General features: G+C 39.6%; 1 protein-coding gene across 7 annotated transcripts in view; it reads right to left on the reverse strand.

Annotated features, from left to right (window-relative positions):
• BBX (BBX high mobility group box domain containing) overlaps positions 1-17,506 on the reverse strand; it is a 137,839-nt gene extending 120,333 nt beyond the window's left edge. For 4 of the 7 annotated variants that reach the window (XM_029960665.1, XM_029960660.1, XM_029960659.1 and 1 more), the window contains exons 1-2: positions 7,937-7,954; positions 3,359-3,448 (exon numbers count right to left, since the gene is read on the reverse strand). The gene's annotated coding sequence lies outside the window, so the exon portion shown is untranslated. Of the gene's footprint in view, positions 1-3,358; positions 3,449-7,936; positions 7,955-17,428 lie in introns of those variants that run through there. The other 3 variants (XM_029960666.1, XM_029960667.1, XM_029960658.1) reach the window with 3 other exon arrangements.
• Positions 17,507-18,128: the final 622 nt, after the last annotated feature.

Genomic DNA, 18,128 nt, shown 5'->3' on the forward strand with positions numbered 1-18,128 from the left:
CAATGACAAAACATCAGGCTATGAATCAAGTTGGCACAGTGCATCTGAGGGACAGAAATTGTATGTTCTTAAATAAAAAGTTTCATGATTTCATAAGCTTCCCTGGTAACTTCACAAGTGGGGTTGTCTCTGACAGCCATCATATTCCCCCCTACACAACACCTTCTCACCACCTATATATTCATAAAGTCCTAGTAGGCCACACAATTAACTTACAAGGCAAAGTTCAGGTGTCCACGACAATCTCTGACCACACCTCAGCTCCAATACTGAGAATCTCTCCCAGACTGAGGTGTGTCTGCGTCCTGACTGCCTGGAAGATACCAAAATGCTCCTCACAGCTGTCCTTACCCATCCCAATCTCCACACTACAGGAAACCCAGACAGACAAACTAGCAAGGAGCTATAGAAGAGAGTCATCAATCTGGATGTTCAGGGAATCAGAACTGTAAGGCACACTCTGCCAATCCCAACACAGCCAGCACCTTGCAAGGAGAGGACATGCCAGGCACCACTGTTCTCTTACCTCACTCTGAGTATTAGAAATATACACACTTCCTTATCCAGAACTATTTGGTTCAGACTTTTCCCTGCTACAGAGCACTGGTAATTGCAGACACGTATCTAAGAGCCACCTTCAGTCCTTGGCTACAAGGGAAAAGAAATAGCAGGCTCTAGCAACAGAGTGGATCAGATCCAACACCCACTGCAGGTCTCAATAACACCATAAAGCACAAGAAGAAAATACTAGGACCCCACATGAAATTCCCCTTTGATGCAAGTGAACCATATCCAGCCATATCCTCTTATTTTCCTTTTATTTCTCCACTAATCCTACATTCTGCAGTGTTACTAATCCAGTAGGAAGATCCCTGAACTAACTTTCTGGTGCCTACATGCCCATGGCAGTCTAACTGCAGCACCAAGCAGTCAAGCTAGTACCTTATTCTTCAGGATACTTTGAAACCAGTGGAAGCATAAACACACTTCTCATACCCCAACTAGACAACCCCTTCTTGGTAAGTGTAACTTAGTGGGACCTGACAAAACAGAACTCCCAAGCAGCAGCAGAATGAAAAGTACCTGATGATTTTCAGTTCTCACTGTTGTCTACAACATTCCAAACACCAGCAGCAAAAACTGACCAGTGTTAACTTTGCTTAAAACTGTGAGTTCTCCAAGGAGACAGAAACATCTGGTCCAGGTCAAGGAAGTGTCACGACATGGCTTGAGCCTGGTTCCCATCTGAAACCTACTCCCTAGCTGTCAGGGTAAGATTTGTTTTACTTTTTCTCACAATATTTATTTGTCTACAAAAACTTTATTGGCTTTTGCAAAACTTATATTGAGGGAACTTTCCAATAAATTACACAAATTGATTATTGTATTCACGTATTAACTGTAGGAAGAAGTATTTAAAAACAAACAAAAACCCCAAACCAAAATAAACATTATTGGGTCGTTTACTCCTTCTGTTTTTTATTTTATCTATATCCTAATTGATTTCCTTTCACTGTCATCTGTTTAGCCTTACATTTCAAAGAGAAAAGAGGAAAGTTCTGAATGTCCTATTTCTTGAGAAACACCTCTAAAAAAAAAAAATCACTCAGGTTACAGAATTTACAAACTTCTGTATGTAACCAGCCGTATCAGATTTCCAAGAGGAACCTCCCTGCTTCATGAACCGGAATACACAATCAGATCCATCTTCACCATTGTTTCATTGATGCCAAGCCACAACAGCTTACCCAGAACTGTGCACGTGCCCAAGGATCTGTGCCAAAAAGGCCCTGGAGCAGGATCAGGTCCCTGTAAGATTAGCTGCATGTAGGGCTTCAATCCTGCAACTGCAATAGCTCAGGGAGACTGTGTGACAGGGGCATTGCAGGACTGGGCACTAAAGTAATCAAGTATATAAAGATCTTTGTCCTCTCCACAACTGAAGCACAATTCTTAAAAATGAACTGAACAAAAAACTTTTGTATTTGTGAAATAAAAATCAATTCTTTGGACGACAAGCGGGACCAGCATTCTTCAGGCCAAGCTCCTTAAAATCTATAAGCCGTTTTCCCATTTTTTGTTTTGTTGGGGTTTGTTTAGAATTTGGTTTTTGGTTGTTTTGTTTTTCCTTTAGGATGCATATTTTTATTTTAGTAATTTTTTCTCATCTCCCTCAGATGAAAACCCTACAGGGCCCCTGTCTTGAAGATATAAGCCCAACACAGGGAAAACTCAGTCCAAAAGATGCAAGTTCGTCAGCATCTAAAAAAGGGTCAGCAGTTAAAAATCCTGATAGTGCTGGTTGGAACTGTAGAGTAAGGATGGGGGATAACTTCCTTAGGATCTACAGATTTTTACCGATTATCTTCTCAGTTTTCTATCATTTTATTTCACAGTACACCACACAGATGGTTAATTTGAAATCAGAAGGTGAACAAGATATTACAGAGTTTTCTGTGAAATCAAGTTCTGGAATGCTCAAGATTGTGTACCAGAGAAAGCAGCACATGTTTAAAACCCTAGGTTGGCACAAAAGACCACAGCTCTGAACTGTACTAGCCTGAGAAATGAAGGCACAAGATCCATGGATTCTCAGTCTAATATGCTTTGAAAGACAGTCATTAGGTTTCCTGGCTACTGACCTAGTGCAAAACTACATGTTCAAACTTGGGACCTGAACAACAAAGTACCCCACAAAACCCCACACTGCCACAGTGCCAACCTCCTTCCAGGCCAACCCTTGAGGAAGAAGCTCTGGACAGACAGCTGAACTGAACACACTGAAATACACAGGTACAGATCAAGCCTGAATTGCAAAGTCCTCCTGAGCAACAGGACATTTTATCTTGTTCTTGGAACCAGCATAAAAATGTTTCCATCAGCTTCACACATCTTGGGCCACAAACAAAACATGCCTATGCATCCTTGCACAAGTCATTTTCAGAGAATTAGGAAGAACAGAGGGCAGTATTCACATAGCACTGAGTTAAGAAGAGACTCTGGGTTGGAAGAACAAAACACCAGGCCCAAAAGCTCTGACCTGCAAGGTTATTCTTCTATCATGCAGCACAAGCTCTTAAATGTAGATGAAGAATTCTGAATTGAACCTGGATGCTAACAGACTTCACAAGTATGTAAATTCACAATTACTTAACCAGTAAACCTGAAGTCAACAGATGACAATTCATCATCATTTTTTTTTCACCTACCAATATAGAGAAAGTAATGTGGACATACACAAGGCAGATGCTTTAGTAATAAAGAGGTAGCTGGTGTAGTAAGTTAAACAGTCATGAAGAAACTGCCAGGAAGTTCACAAATTCTGTACCTGATTCTGCCACCAGTCATCTGGTCTTACCTGAACATCCCTGGGTCTACTCTGCCATCTGCAAAACGGGGGCAGGTAGCACTGGTTCTGAAATGTTTGTAAAATGTAGTTAGTTGATGCCTGTAAAAGTACACAACAGAAGAGCAAAGTGTTATTACACCCTAACAATATGATGTTTAACGAAATACGTAATATATAAATGACAAAACTACCTGTGTTCTACAGTACACACAAACACTTTGTTTACGTATCTGTTTAGAAAGTGAATTGTTTTGACTCTGTTAGAATGAAATTCTAATAGTCAACATGAAGTCCATCTCTCCAGAGAAAGAAGCAGGTATCTTTTTCTAGATCTTCATAAACAAACAAAACAGTGTAAAATTTTCCCAGGTATTACATCACCACCACAGTTAATGTAACTGCCATTTTATCCTATGATAGAGTCAACCCATGGTAATAAAACAAACCAACAAACAAACAAACAAACAAAACCCAAATAATCTGGACAATTTTTCTCAACTTTCTGCCCACTACTCACTACCAAGTTTTTCTTTCAGACTGCACAACACTTCACAAAGGAAGAAGCCATCACTATCCCAAGTTTGTAAATGAAGAAACAGAGAAAGAAAGAGGCAGCAATCTAACCAAGAGTACGAAGCAAATTAATGGCAAAAACTTCTGCACTAGCCAGTGTTTTTTTTTTCCCCTGTTCTATATGGCACAATTTTCAACCTTTGCCAAAATCCTTTAAGGAAGCACTAACCTTTCATTTGCTTGTTAAAATATAAGTGCAGAGTTGGAATGTATTTTCCCTCATTCCTCTAAATATATTTGAGCCTAAATAATAAATTATACTTGATAGAGCATTATGCGTGCCCCAGGTCATATTTCAAGAAAGTTCATTCAGTGTCTGGGACATATTTTACTAGAAACTCACTCCAGGATCCCTCTTCTTCACTCCTTGCACCTTTAAAGTATAATCTATGCATTATTCTATGAATTTGTCTACCTTGGAAAATAGCCTTGCTTCAGCTATACTAGAAGACAATTGGACCAAGTAGTACAGCACCAGGACACAAGTCTATACCCAGCAAGTGATTTTTTTGGTGTGTACTTCACTTCTACTCCAATTGTACCAGCATACCTCAAAAGGCTAAAAAGTAAACTTACCTAAATGCAAACACATCTTTGTGAAAAGGATTTTACTGCTTTATTTGGTCTCCATAGTTGAAAAGGTTGTAGTGGCACATTGTACCTTTACTCTAAGGTAACCACATACTTTTAGCAACATTTGTAAAACAGGAAAATTCACACCAATCACTAGTATCATTATACTGGTAAAGTACAGCTAATCCTTCAAGAAACCTCAATGAGATTCATGAAGTCAAAATTTATTTCCACTGAAGTCTATAGCAAAGTTCCCACTGAATTCAGCATGCCAGTGATTAGACCTAACAGGGCAGAGCTCCTGGGCAAGGCAGCAGCTCTTTTTTGGATGGGAGGGGGGGGAATCACACAGATGGTTAACTGCCCCCATCACTTTTGGGTGTGTGGGAGAAGACATACTTGGGGAAGCGACAGAATCTGTTTTGCAGACAGTGCACAGTATCTGTGATGCTTTGTAAAGGACATTCCCCTGCAGTTTATCTTATGTACAGATTCAGAGTGCTCAGGCTAAGACAGGGCACCTGCCTCTCCACTCCCTCTATGCTTTCAGGAGAGCAAACTACTTAGCAGAGACACTAGTTTGGTTCAGCAGAGTAGAAATGCTTCTGGTTGTGACGATCAAATTTTCTAAGTTCCTGAGTACAATACTGTTCCAAAAAAGAGACCACCTGTTATCTAAACATGAACTGTTGGTGGATTATTTCACTGAGTTGATCCATCTGAGTAACTCTTCAAAGGAAAGGAAAAAAGTGAGTTTTATTTGCAGTGATGGGATACCACAACCACCTCCCCCCTCCCCAAATAAAAAAAAAAAAAAAGGAGGGACATTCTTCCAATCAAGTGTTAGTCACATAGTTACACCAATGTTTTAAACACACACTGCTTCTAGCTGGTTTTGCCACAATCCCTGTGACTAACACAGCCAAATTCCGTTCAGCAGCCTCAGTGGAATTGCACAAGCTCTTATCAACTCTGATTTCAGACCAAAATGAATTTTACATCCAGATCTTTTAGCTTGACCATTAGTCCATTTCAATGTAACCTAGCAGGAAAACACTGCTTAGCACATGCTAAGTAACAGGTTTCTCTGAGATCTCAGACAGAACACCATCAAAGATACGAATTCTCCAGAGAAAATCTTGGCTCAAATACTTATTTTCTGAAAGGAAAGAAAGCCTCGACATTTCACATGTCTAAGAGGGAGTGTGTGTGGGGGGGAAAGAAGCAAATTAGAACAAGAATAATTCAATCCTATGGAAATGCAGTAACTATATAGTCTGTTGCATTATAAAATCATAGAATGGTTTGGGCTGGAAGGGACCTAAAAGATCATCTAGTTCCAGTCTCCAAGTGTCTTTGCCATGGGCACGGATATCTTTCACTAGACCAGGTTTCTCAAAGCCCCATTCAATCAGGCCCTGAACACTTCCAGGGATGGGACAATCACAATGTGCAGTTACCATCACAGTAAAGAACTTCTTCCTAATATCTAATCTAAACCTACTTTCTTTCAGTTTGAACCCATTTCCTCTTGTCCTATCACTACATGCCCTTGTAAAAAGTCCCTCTCCAGTTCTCCTGTAGGCCCTCTGAGATACTGGAAAGCTGATGTAAATTCTTCCTGGAGCAGTCTCTTCTCTGGGCTGAACAATCCCAACTCTCTCAGTCTATCCTGATAGGAGAGATGCCCCAGCCCTCTGATCAACTTCCTGGCCCTCTTCTGGAATCGCTCCAGCACGTCCATGTCCTTCTTATGTTGGGGACTCCAGAGCTGGATGCAGTACTCCAGGTGTGGTGTCACAAGAGCACAGCAGAGGGGGAGAAGTAAAGCATTCTGTTTAAACACTTACGTTAAACAAGAGCTGATTGTTTTAGGGCAGCAAAAAACATGAATGCTTCAGCAATAAACAGCTTCTACCAAAAAGTTGCCTAAATATGTGACTACTATATTTTCTTATTGATCTTGTACCAAATGTACATGAAAACGAAAATTACAACCCTTTCAGGTTAAGTGATTCATGTTACATTGGCTTATTCTCTTAAGAGTAGGTAGTACTCAGTAACCTTCCCACTTCAATTTTTTGAGGAAGGTTTTCTTTTTATTCTTTATAAAAATCTACTGTTTTAAACATTTGGGACCTGCAATAGCATTTTAACCTTTGCTTCGATTTTCTTCTGATTTCTATTTAGCTTTCTAATCTTATCTTTATATATTTAGTTATACAAGAGCTCAATAACTGCTGAACCTTTGAATACCCTACACATTGATACAAAAGAATACGGAAAAACAAGACAAAGACAGGATCATGAACTTAAGTTTGCTCCAGAGAGAGGCCGTAAAGCCACTTCTTGAAGTGTGTAACTCCTCCTTGGGGGCGGGGGGGGGCAGGCAAAATAGCAATATATGAGTAGTTTGTGTAACCGTGTCACCACACTCCACATTTCTGAGCACAATCCTTCTACTACCTGAGGTCTAACGCTGCATTCCTTAATGGTCACAGAAACTGCTACACAGTTCCCCTGCTGCAGAAAACCTGCTTGGAGCTGCAGAGTCAATATATGTTATCAAGCTCTTTGACTGCTCAGATGCTATTAATATTTTGGTAGGGTGGGGGTTAGAATTCTTTACCCGTGTCAGCCCACAGACTTGCTATGGAATATTTACCAATTTTTTTTTTTTAATTTTTTTTTCCCATCTAATACCTGAGTAACACACGAATCATCTAGTGACAACTTGGTTTCACTTTTCGGTTTCTGGTCACCAGTACTGCTAGATTCCTCCCTGGATGTTGTAAAGTACGCTCTCACGTGCTGAGAGTGCAAATTAAAGTCACAATCACATGCCACTTAGTCTAAAGGAAAGCTTGCAACAGGAATTTTAAAATAATCAATTTTTTTAATATTAAGTACATATCCATGTAAACAGACAGGTATCTGTTCATCTTAACATGCTTTACATCTATATCTTTTAGAAGCTGCAGAGGGGTCTAGCACCCACAAAGAAAGGTTAATATGGCCACAGTTTTACCTAGTGAGCTACTCTGCATTCCTTAATGGCGGAAGATACTGCCCAAGGCATCTGCTATTACAAACAGAAACTCTGGAAAATAGATAATGAAGTAATTAAAAAAAAATATATATTCAGGTTCACAGAAACAGATACAGTTACAAGCAAACTCCTTCCGAACAAAGAAATCATATTCAAATTTCAGATGTTATTGTTGCTAAATGTATTTTAATAGAAATACCTAATTGCAATTTGCCTTTAAATTATTATAAACCAATGTTAAATTCTACTGTAATATTATATAACTCAATTTATATTAAATTAAAATAAATTGCAAATGTTTGATGTCAAAACTGTAAATAAAGCTCAAATACTCAACAGGTAAGTCTTCACTGAAGTACCAAGAACAAGTATTAGGTTTAGAACTAAGTTACCTGAAAGTAGTACCTTTCACTGCCCTTGCAGAGTCTTTGTTCCATAAAGTCACTTAGTGGTGTTTGCTGTAAAGCTGAGAAATTAAATGGGAATTGAAAAAGCAAGATCATTTGTTTTTCCTTCTCATCTGAGAAAACAAAGCAGAGAAGTTTGAGTTCTACTAGCTCTAAAAGCTTGCATTCTGTTAAGTAGAATGGGTTACCGTATTAGGGTTAATACTTTACTGATATTCTAAGTGTAAACTCTATTTGCATTTACTTGTGTGTACATGTGTGTTTGTGCATGAGTGTGGCTTTAATAAATAGGACATTTTTAAAGGCCACAATTAAAAAACAGCATCATTTGTCATGTCCTAAATAAAAACTTTAACAGTTGCAATCTAAATAAATGAATGTAAGTCATATAATCACTTAGAAAGTGTGCAGGCATACAGTGCATCCTCTGAACTAACAAAAAAGTTGTGCCAAATTTAGTGTAAAGGCTATATTTAGCAACATATTTTAACGACTGTCTACCAATAGAGATTGCTTCTGAAAAAACAAACAAAAATACCAGAGCAAAATGAGACTACAAGCACCAATTTAAACCAAGTGTTTATTGACTAAAATCATGATTTAAATCAGTTCAATAGGTATAACTGGAATGTCAAGACAGCAGACACGCAAGTGAACGTACAGAAGGGCTCATAAGGGCCAGGAATACGAGGCATAAAACCCTCCCTCCTTCCAGTGTGCCTGCCCCCACGCTATCCTTCAGCCCTGCTCAATCTCTGCAAAGCCTGTTAGTGCTCCACAAAACACCATCCCCCACTCACAAAGATTTTTTTTTTCCCCTCTAGGATCCTTGAATAAGAGAACACATACTGTCCTTACTGGAGGACCTGAACTGTGCCCTTCTCTCCCATAACCCACTGCGTGGGGATGTCTGTGATGACAGACTCACCTCCCGTTTCGATTTTGCTCTTTCTGCAAAGAATAACAGTAAACTTCAAATGCAGTCTTGTGGGTCCATCCAGGACAGCACACAGAAACTAGATCACTTGTGGCAGAGAAACAGCAGGACAATTCTTAGACAAAACACAATATTTGGTCAGTTTTCTCAGGTGCTTCCCTCCTCATACCCCAGCATCCTCTCACTCACTTTGGCCCCGTCATCACACAGCGCAGCAAAACAGAAAGCTCGACAGGGACATCCTCGAGAGTCCACTTCACTATATAAATAAATAATCTGCTTCCTCTAGACGTGTCTCTCAGGAGGGCAGGATCTTCCTCCGCTGATTAAAAACCAGGAAGACTTTGCAGCCACACAGGCCCAAAGCTTTGTTTGGAGCTCCCACCTGAACAATAGGCCAACCCCGACTAAGGGTGAACTAAGTGGACATTTCAAAACCTGCAACTGAGTATCCACATCCATTCAACAGCTTCCTCCAAAGGAAACTGAGGGACCAAAGTGTGGTGAGGGCCCTCACAGTGCAAGATTTTGCCTAGGTCACGTTTACCCACAGACTTTATGCTGCTTTGGTACACAGAGCTGAGGAGAGGCAGATGAGCACAAGCAAGCACACACAGAAGATGCAAGGAAAATACTGATTTATTACCAAGGGAAACACTTAAAAGATTATTTTACACACACACACACACAGAGGCAATTCTCTCTCATATTGATGGGAATATCTTTCTCATAGCAATGGGAAATGGACACATTCAACCATTACACTTATCTATGTGTAATTTACTTCCCTTATTTAAGATTTTCTATACTAAGAAATAAAGTTAAAAACTTCCTTCCCTTGCTGTACTTCTGACACTTGTGCTTTTTATTTAGTCCAACAGTTTTAAAAGAATGGCACTGGAGCTTCTGCTTACTCTTTCAACACTGGAACACAATGTTAATCAATACAACAGAGGAAGTAAATTGTGAATAATTGCTTGCATTAATACATTTGCTAAGAGTTTTGCCATTCTTCATTTTGCAGACACCAAATTTCTCCCTATAAACACCTCTGTTTCTCCAAAAGCAGCTGGAAATTAATTATGCTATTTTTATTTTCTTATTAATTCATATGCTATAGTTCTGTAATCAGTGCTGGATCATGCTGCAATTTTGTGTACTTGTTTCAAAATACATTATGAGTACTTGATGACTGATGTTTAACACAATGTACGAAAGAGAATCTCAAACAAATTAGAGGGAAGAAATACAAATAAAGACACTTTACCTAAATATGAAAAAGAATCACTCACATACTCAAACAAAAGGTAAACCCTGGAACTCGCAACTTTGTGGCACAGAGCACTCACTGATTAGAACTGAGCCAGGCAAGAATTTTACACTATTCAAGATGATATTTGGATATAAAGAAGCCTTTTGCAAAGAGGAAGAACATCTAAAGCCAGACATATCAATGAAGTGGAGGTGAAAATGTTACTTCTTTCAAAATCTATCATCTCTGACCACTGATTTGCAGTACATCAGAATGCTTTCTTTCCCTAACCAGATAACCAACTTGGGAAGCAAATACACTCAAACAAAATGGCTTATCATCTACCAAATGGCATTCTCACACTTCATGCTCTTCCACCCTCTTCACAATTATGTGAACTCTGCATGTTTCAGCAATGTCTCTCTCTGTATTCCCAGCTCTTCCTACATTGCTCATCATCAGGTCAGGGACAGCCTATAAGCTTGTGCGTTGATCACAGAGTACAACAGGTGCCTGACCCTGGTAGGACTATCTGAACATAAATAATTAAGAATAATGTGAAATCTGCAGCTTTCCTGAGGAATTACAGGCCACCAGGCAGCAGACCTGCAAAGGGGTGCACGTTGCTGATGCAGCTCTGGTTCTGGCTTTTTGTTCAGGAATCCAGTTGCACAATTGTAACTGCAGGACTGAGCTCTTTAGATGTTAGGACAAGACAAACTGATGTTCCTGTACTTCACCCCATACAGTTTGGAAAAAAAAAATTAAGCATGATGTTGCTAACTATAGTTAAATGTAGGCATGATGTGGCTCAAAGACCACTTGCAGAAAGCAAACCAAAACATGGCCAACCACAAAAATGCCTTTTTCATCAACCTGACAAAAAAGAGCAACTTCCTTCCAACTTCTACAGACAAATTTTAATGCAGAACATCCCAGCATTTTAGCTCCACTGACTTTCACAGAGTTACTTCACATTGAAGAGGACAAAATGAAGTAAGAATTCAAGTTCTCCCTCACTCCTTCCATTTTCACTCCATGTTTTCTTTATCCAGCTTCATCTCCAAATTTGTTGTGATATCTCTCTCTTAAATACTGCTTTGACAACCACAGAAAAATGCATTCTCTCACATACAGAAACAAAAAAACTAGGATTATTTGCTTCATAAAAGAACACACAGGCTGCAGAGGGAAGACATACTATTCTACTACAAGGGATATAATCCTAACTGTTATCATGTGACATGCTTTCCCCACTGCCATTGCTGGATAACTCTTGATTGTCTAGGACAGGGATACAAATGAAAAACAAACTCAAAACAAAAAGAGACAACTTCTAACATGGCATAAGCTTAAAAGTTCTTTTGTAGCCCGCAGAAAGAGCATACTGGGGAAAGAACTGAAAGGTACTGGCTGAAAGCCATCAACCCAACAGCAGTAAAGTACTGCCCAACACTCAGGAGGACAGTGTAGTCACCAATCCTCGACCTAGCTCACCAGAGGCCCAGGACCAGGCTTAACCTTTCTGTGAATCCTGCAATGGGCCAGCTCAGTCCCCATTAACAGTACTAAGGGAAAGGTCTTTAATGTGAGCACCCAACCCTGCCGTGGGGAACTCCGGGTTTCAGAAGCGCAGGATAAAGCCCCTCCTGAGAGCATGGATAGCAGAAACCTTCCTGTTGCTACAGCTGCATAAGAGGAGAGGGACCCCACAGCCAGGAATGAAGTTCATGTGGTTTCACAGCATCTCAAAGCAGACTCCTCAACAATTTGCTACATGCATATTGCCTTTCAGAAAGAAAAAATAATAAACAAATAAATAATAAAAAACCCCAGGCAGAACACACCAAACAGGCAGAGGGAAGACACCTTCCCACTTCCCCTCAGAAAGGGGAGGCATAGGCAGGACTTGATAAGCTTCTTGTCAAGAGAGCTTCCACTTGCATTAAGTTCCATAGATCCTATGTTGTGCAAGTCCACTGAATTATTTTTATCTTTGCTGAATGAGACTCTGCAACATTAAGGGTCAATAAAATGCTGCTTCTTATTTTCAGTATTCGCTACATTTTATAAAACCTCTTACATAGAAACATCCACATGGTAGATTTCTGACAACAAAAATTCCATGCTTCCTAAGCAACTGATTTTCTTAGTGTAGTCTCATAAAATCCTGTTAACTTTCCTTCCCCTTGCTAAAAATTGAAATTTTGGTGTACTAGCTTTCTTTGTGCTCAGATATGCCTGAAGCTAGCTTATTTTCACATGCTGAATTGTCCATGCTCATAAAGACTTGCTATTACATTATGCATTTGTGTGCTATAAAGGAAAAGGCATGAACACTGGAAAGCACCAAAACCATCCTTTTCCTCTTTGTCAATTCATCTTTTATGCAACCAAATTTATAAATATTAAAAATAAAATGCTGCTATCATCATGAGAATACTATGATCCGATCTACACTCAGACATTAAGTATTCTTTACTCCTCAAATACAGCTCCAATTTTTACATCAAATTTTTATTTTCAGTAACAAAACACCAGTGAACAGCAAATCTGAAAATCTTGCACATTTACTGGGTCTAGAAATAAAAGTTCAATAAGTAAGTTACCCTACTTGTCACAATACTGCCAGAGTGCCAAAGTAGCTGCTTCTGTCAATTCTATGTTTCATAAGAAAATTAGTTGTGATTTTGCACTAAATTATGAATACAAAAAATAATTTAATTTGAAGAACTATTTCGCATGAATCATATTTTAAAAACTTTGCAATGAAAAACCATTCTGTTCCTTTTATCAACTTCACGAAGTAAGTTAGTATTAAATAAACGTAAGGGTAATAAATAGTGCAATAAACACAGCAGCTTAAATACCATGTTTACTGGCAAAAACTCTTAAGTAAGCTCTCCTTCTACTTTAGACTCTCCTGTCAATAAATATAACTAAGTTACAAGTCAGTAACTTCATACTATTCTGAAGGTAGGATTTTTTTTTTTAAAGCAGCTTTATGAATCAAAGTTGAGTATTAGCAAAAGATGCCCAACTGGCACAGAATTCAATGAGACTATTCACATCTCAAGACAAGCATTTACCAGGAAAGCTTCAGAGCAGCAGCATACACCAAGGGGAAGGACACAAAACTGGAAAGTCAGATGTGGATTTTATTCCATTCCCTGCTAATGCTAACCTGCTAAGTGACTGCAGGCAAGCCTACGCTCTTTCACAGCTTTGTATCTCAGATGCCTAAAACAGGGATAAAAATGATTGTTCCTGGTTTTGAGGTGTGTGATTACAGCACGGCTTATGTACTTCGCCAGACAAGACAGAAAGCACATGAATAAGACAATGTCTAGAACTGCCAATTATTAATAATATCATTAGTATTGAGAGAATAGCATGTGCTTTTTTTCTCTTCCAAGCAATGTAATCTAACAACAGCCCACCAAGCCATTCTTAAAGTTGGAGTAATCCTAATGCTGGTTCAGGTTTTATCTCTTCTGAAACTATCAAGAAGGGTGACAGCAGAAGGAGTCTTTTGCAAAATTCACCTGTCCACTAATACCACCCTCACCCCATTGCTCTCAGAAACACTGTATCATCACTGATCTTGAAAAAATAAAAACAAAATAATAAAAAGGAAGTAAGCCCTAATAATCTTTTGACATAAAACAGGATGAAAAAGCTTCTGGTAATGACACCCCAGGAAAGGGGTAGAAGGAAAAGAAAGAAACTTAATAGTACAGAAGTCAGAAGGTTGACTTTTTCCTATTTCTTCTCAAGAATATTCTGAAATACATACATGATTTCAGTCCAGTTTTATAGACTCCTGAGAAAACACAAATTAAGTTTACAATAAGGTAAAACAGCAACTATAATGCTTTAAAACAAACTTAACTCACTCAAGAAAACTGTCCTAATATATAGGCACCATATGATTTAACAATACAGGGAAGTACTGTTAGTCCCCATTTGCAGGTGGCAAAGGGACATCTGGCCGTGCTTCTAAGAGCAAAGACCCTGGAAGCCACCAGTAGGCCACAGCAGTGCTGCTGACTCCACCAGCAGCTGCAGCAGGCCACCCCCATGACAGGGCACAGAAAGTCCAACTTGGGTCCAAAATCTGGAGAGTGGCCTCTGGTTTTGACTACATCACCTGCCAGAGTTCAGAGACAGGCTGTGACACACTCAAAATTAAAACCAAAATTTTGGTTCAGTTCCAATTTTAATTTATAGTACCTTCCTCTACCAAGGAACAGCCTTCAGATAAAGAGGGAAGCCTGAATGCTACACGAGCCATGTACTGTTGAAAGAGAGTCAGTGTCTCACCTCCCAGGTGTCCAAATTTCACTGCAGGTGCACTTACAAACTTCACACTACAGCAGAGCATTGCACACCACAGGTCTCGTCTACCTTACTGGCACCTTTCCCACCAACACACGTGGTGGAAGAGTAACTCTCCCCAGCTCACTTGGTCAAAATTTCCTCTCCTCATACCACTCTCCTCTCATGCCTACGCCAGAAGACTGCCCTGCCTCATGCCATGTTGATTGAGCTGCAGAGACACTGTGCATCCTCAGCCTGCAGACCACAAGTGGCAGCAACCTGGAAAAACTTTAAGCTCTGAATGCAAGCAATTGTATCAGTGAATTTAACAGGAGTTGTCATCTGCTTAAAGATATTCACATGCTTACAGGATCACAAGCTACAGAACCACTAATTTACGAACCAAGTGTATTAAGATCATTCTGGATGAACAGGAAAAACGTTAGCTAGAAAATAATTGCACAATTACCTCTGATATTTTATGCAGAAAACTGACATTTAATATCTTTAATTATTCACACAACAGCTATGAAAGAGAAAGGTTTTTTTCCTTGAACGGGAAAATAAACATGGTCAAATTCCTCTCCATCCTCACCATCACTCCTACACTCCTTTCCTAAATAAACCTCCTGCTGAAGCCAATGGAAGCTTTGCAGGCAATGAGCTTACGGCAAGCAGTGCCCAAAAACTCCAAATCATCAAGGGCAAGCTTCTTAAATATTCTGAGTTTACCTCAACATGAAAACCAGTCACGTTTCTGATAAATTATGTGTCTGCTTGACAAGGTTTATCAGCTTGTTGTGCCAAGAGGGACAGTAGTATGCAATGAACTTTTGAGACCATGGGCCAATTTCTGAAGCATTCACAAGGCCCCTTTCTAAGCAGCTTCGCCTTCCAGCTTGTTACACACCACCACTGCCACTGGCACTTGTTAAACAAGACCAGAACTAAAGTGTCTCTCCTGTATGTCAAGACCGAATTACTAAAACCCATTCATGAACAGTTACTTTAGTGAGAACTGTATAATAAAAGAAATCTTCCCTTTTACCAAAATAAAGGCTCCCTAAAGTAAATGGAGGTTTCTAGTAATGGACAAATCTAATGAAATCTCTGTTCTCACCTTCACTAGGCACATTATTTTTATTGCCTTTTTTTAAGCTATGAGGAAATGTATTTCTTTTTGTCCTCCGAAGTTTCTATTATGTCTTTTTCATCAAAAAGATATCCTATCCTTCTTTTCTTTTTTCAAGCCAGTTCAACATCAGGCAAGAACTACATTCAGCATTATGCACAAATTCAAGGTCCACTCCTCTTACAGCATGGGAAGACTACAATCACCACTTCACTTCCAGGATGAATATTCCATGCATCCAAAAGGCTTCATCGCATAAAACTAAAACCAGATAATGACTGAAGAAGCTACCTGAAGCAAGGTCCCTGAGCTACTCTCATTCAGTACTCTTTACTATTACTCAAAAAAAAAAGTCCTTAGCACTCACAGCACTCTAATCGGACTCTTACCTGAAAACATAGAAAACTAAGTTCAGAAATCAGTACATTTGTATTCAGCCCTGAACAACATTTTGAAGCCTATCTGCCAGTTTTTGAATTTCCAAATGCATTTTTACTTGGAAAAAATTGTTGCACCAATTACTCTACACAGAACACAATCCTTGTCAGTAATGCTATAAAACCAAAAGCAATATTCTCCTATGCAACTAGTCTGTCAAAGAATTTCAGTAACTGAATTTGGTGTTTATAGTCTTAAACCTACACATACCAACCTCACTGCGCACAAAATCCGTATGCCTGAAATTTGGGTGTAAATCTGCAGGAACTGGAGAACAGCAGAATCCTCCCTTCAAACCAACTTCCCACAGTGGTTATCCCAGCCTTAGGACTAGCTTTGTGGTCATAATATCAGACCAGAACAGCTGCTCCCAACAGCCCCCTTCAAGTCAGCATGTTTGGGACCATCACTTATCCTATGTCTGCTATACATTGCCTGGAAAAGGTCAAGAGTATGTTATTAATCATTTGCATTTATGAGCACTAAGCTTACCCCAAATACATGTCTTGTCTTGTTTTTAACTATGTACATAATAGTACCAAAAAGAAATGCTACCTCCCACTTCCCCATTTTGGACCAAATGCAGTTCAGTGCCACCACGGGCGATCATATGAGAAATGCTCCAAATGCCACTCATTTTATGTCCTCTATGAATGTGACCCCAAAAATTTAGAACCTCTTCTTTCATCTTCTACTTCAGCTTAAAAGGTGTCAAACCCTTCAAACCATGTCAAAACTTTCCCCAGCATACAGATAAAAAAAAAGTTGTGTACCTGAAAGCTTAGGAATTTAGTCACTAAGATTCATCTTTCAAATTGATTGGTACCTGCATTAATCAATGCCAAAAGAAAAAACACTAACACAGAAAGAGCATGGAAGGAATTCTAATTAGCTCTCAGTTTATGTGTTAAAACTGAACCGACTCCTGTTGCAGTAGCACTACAGTTCTGCTAAACTTCTCACTGATTCTTGACCTCCAGAGTTTTCTGATTACCTATTCTGTTTATATTTTCGTACTTTTCTACCACTGAATTTTAAAAGGACTTTACATGCTCATGAAATTTTTGCATATTCTAATGCTACTCTGGCTTCAAACTTTTGCCCTAAGTCAATCAGATATCTTTATAAAACAAAGTTTAAGAAAAAAAAAAACAAGAAAAAAAAAACAAGTGAAGAGAGCTCTGAATATGCACAGCCTTTTAATTCCCATGTTACTTGGATGCACCCCTACATACAAACTTTGTAATCTAGCAGTTGCTATGAGCACCCAGTGAAGATGTGTTTTCTGAGGCGCTAAACCCCAAAAAAACATCTTCCACACACAGTGGCAGCATGAGGACCTCTATCTTGTCAACAACAACAGAGTTCTTTTTCCATGTGTACAGTTTACATACTTACCCAGGAAAGCAAATGGAAATGACAGACAGACGAAGATGAAGCTGTCCCAAAGCCTTTGTCATGTGATAGTGACCTATAAAGTATCAAATAAAGGCACATCATCAGCACACCATGATTTTACAATATTGTAACTCGCCACAACGCCAACAAGAGGAGAGATCCCAAAACTTGAAACTTGCTCCCTCCTCACCCCCACCCCAGCTAAGTTGTCATTAAAACAAGATGACAGTCGCAGGGATCGGTAAGGAGCAAGGAGAAGATGCATCGTGTCTTTAAAGGGCATTCGGAGTGGGCAAATGGAGCAAATCATCTGAGTGTGCATCAGCAGGGTGGGTTATTTTTCCTCTGTCTCTCGCACACACGGATGCATGTTTATGCGCGCACACAGACACATATACGTACACACAGGGATGCATCACGTAATTATTTACATGCACACACAGAGATACTCGCACGTATTATCAAAATAAAAGGCAGAAAGTTGACCACCATCTGCAAGGAGGCATACATAACAATAACCCCCGGGAACTTCACAAGTCAGCGAGCAATCCCCGCGCGTGGATAAGCCAAACAACGCAAAAATTAACAACAAGAATAAGCCGCCAGACCGCAGGTACGAGATCCACCCGCGGAGACAGACAGACAGACAGACAGACGAGAGGGACGAACGGCAGGCTGCGAGGCTGGAGCACAGTCTCAG

Source organism: Manacus vitellinus, unplaced genomic scaffold (genome assembly GCF_001715985.3).
Source record: "Manacus vitellinus isolate BGI_N305 unplaced genomic scaffold, ASM171598v3 scaffold_28_pilon, whole genome shotgun sequence".
Lineage (NCBI taxonomy): Eukaryota > Metazoa > Chordata > Aves > Passeriformes > Pipridae > Manacus > Manacus vitellinus.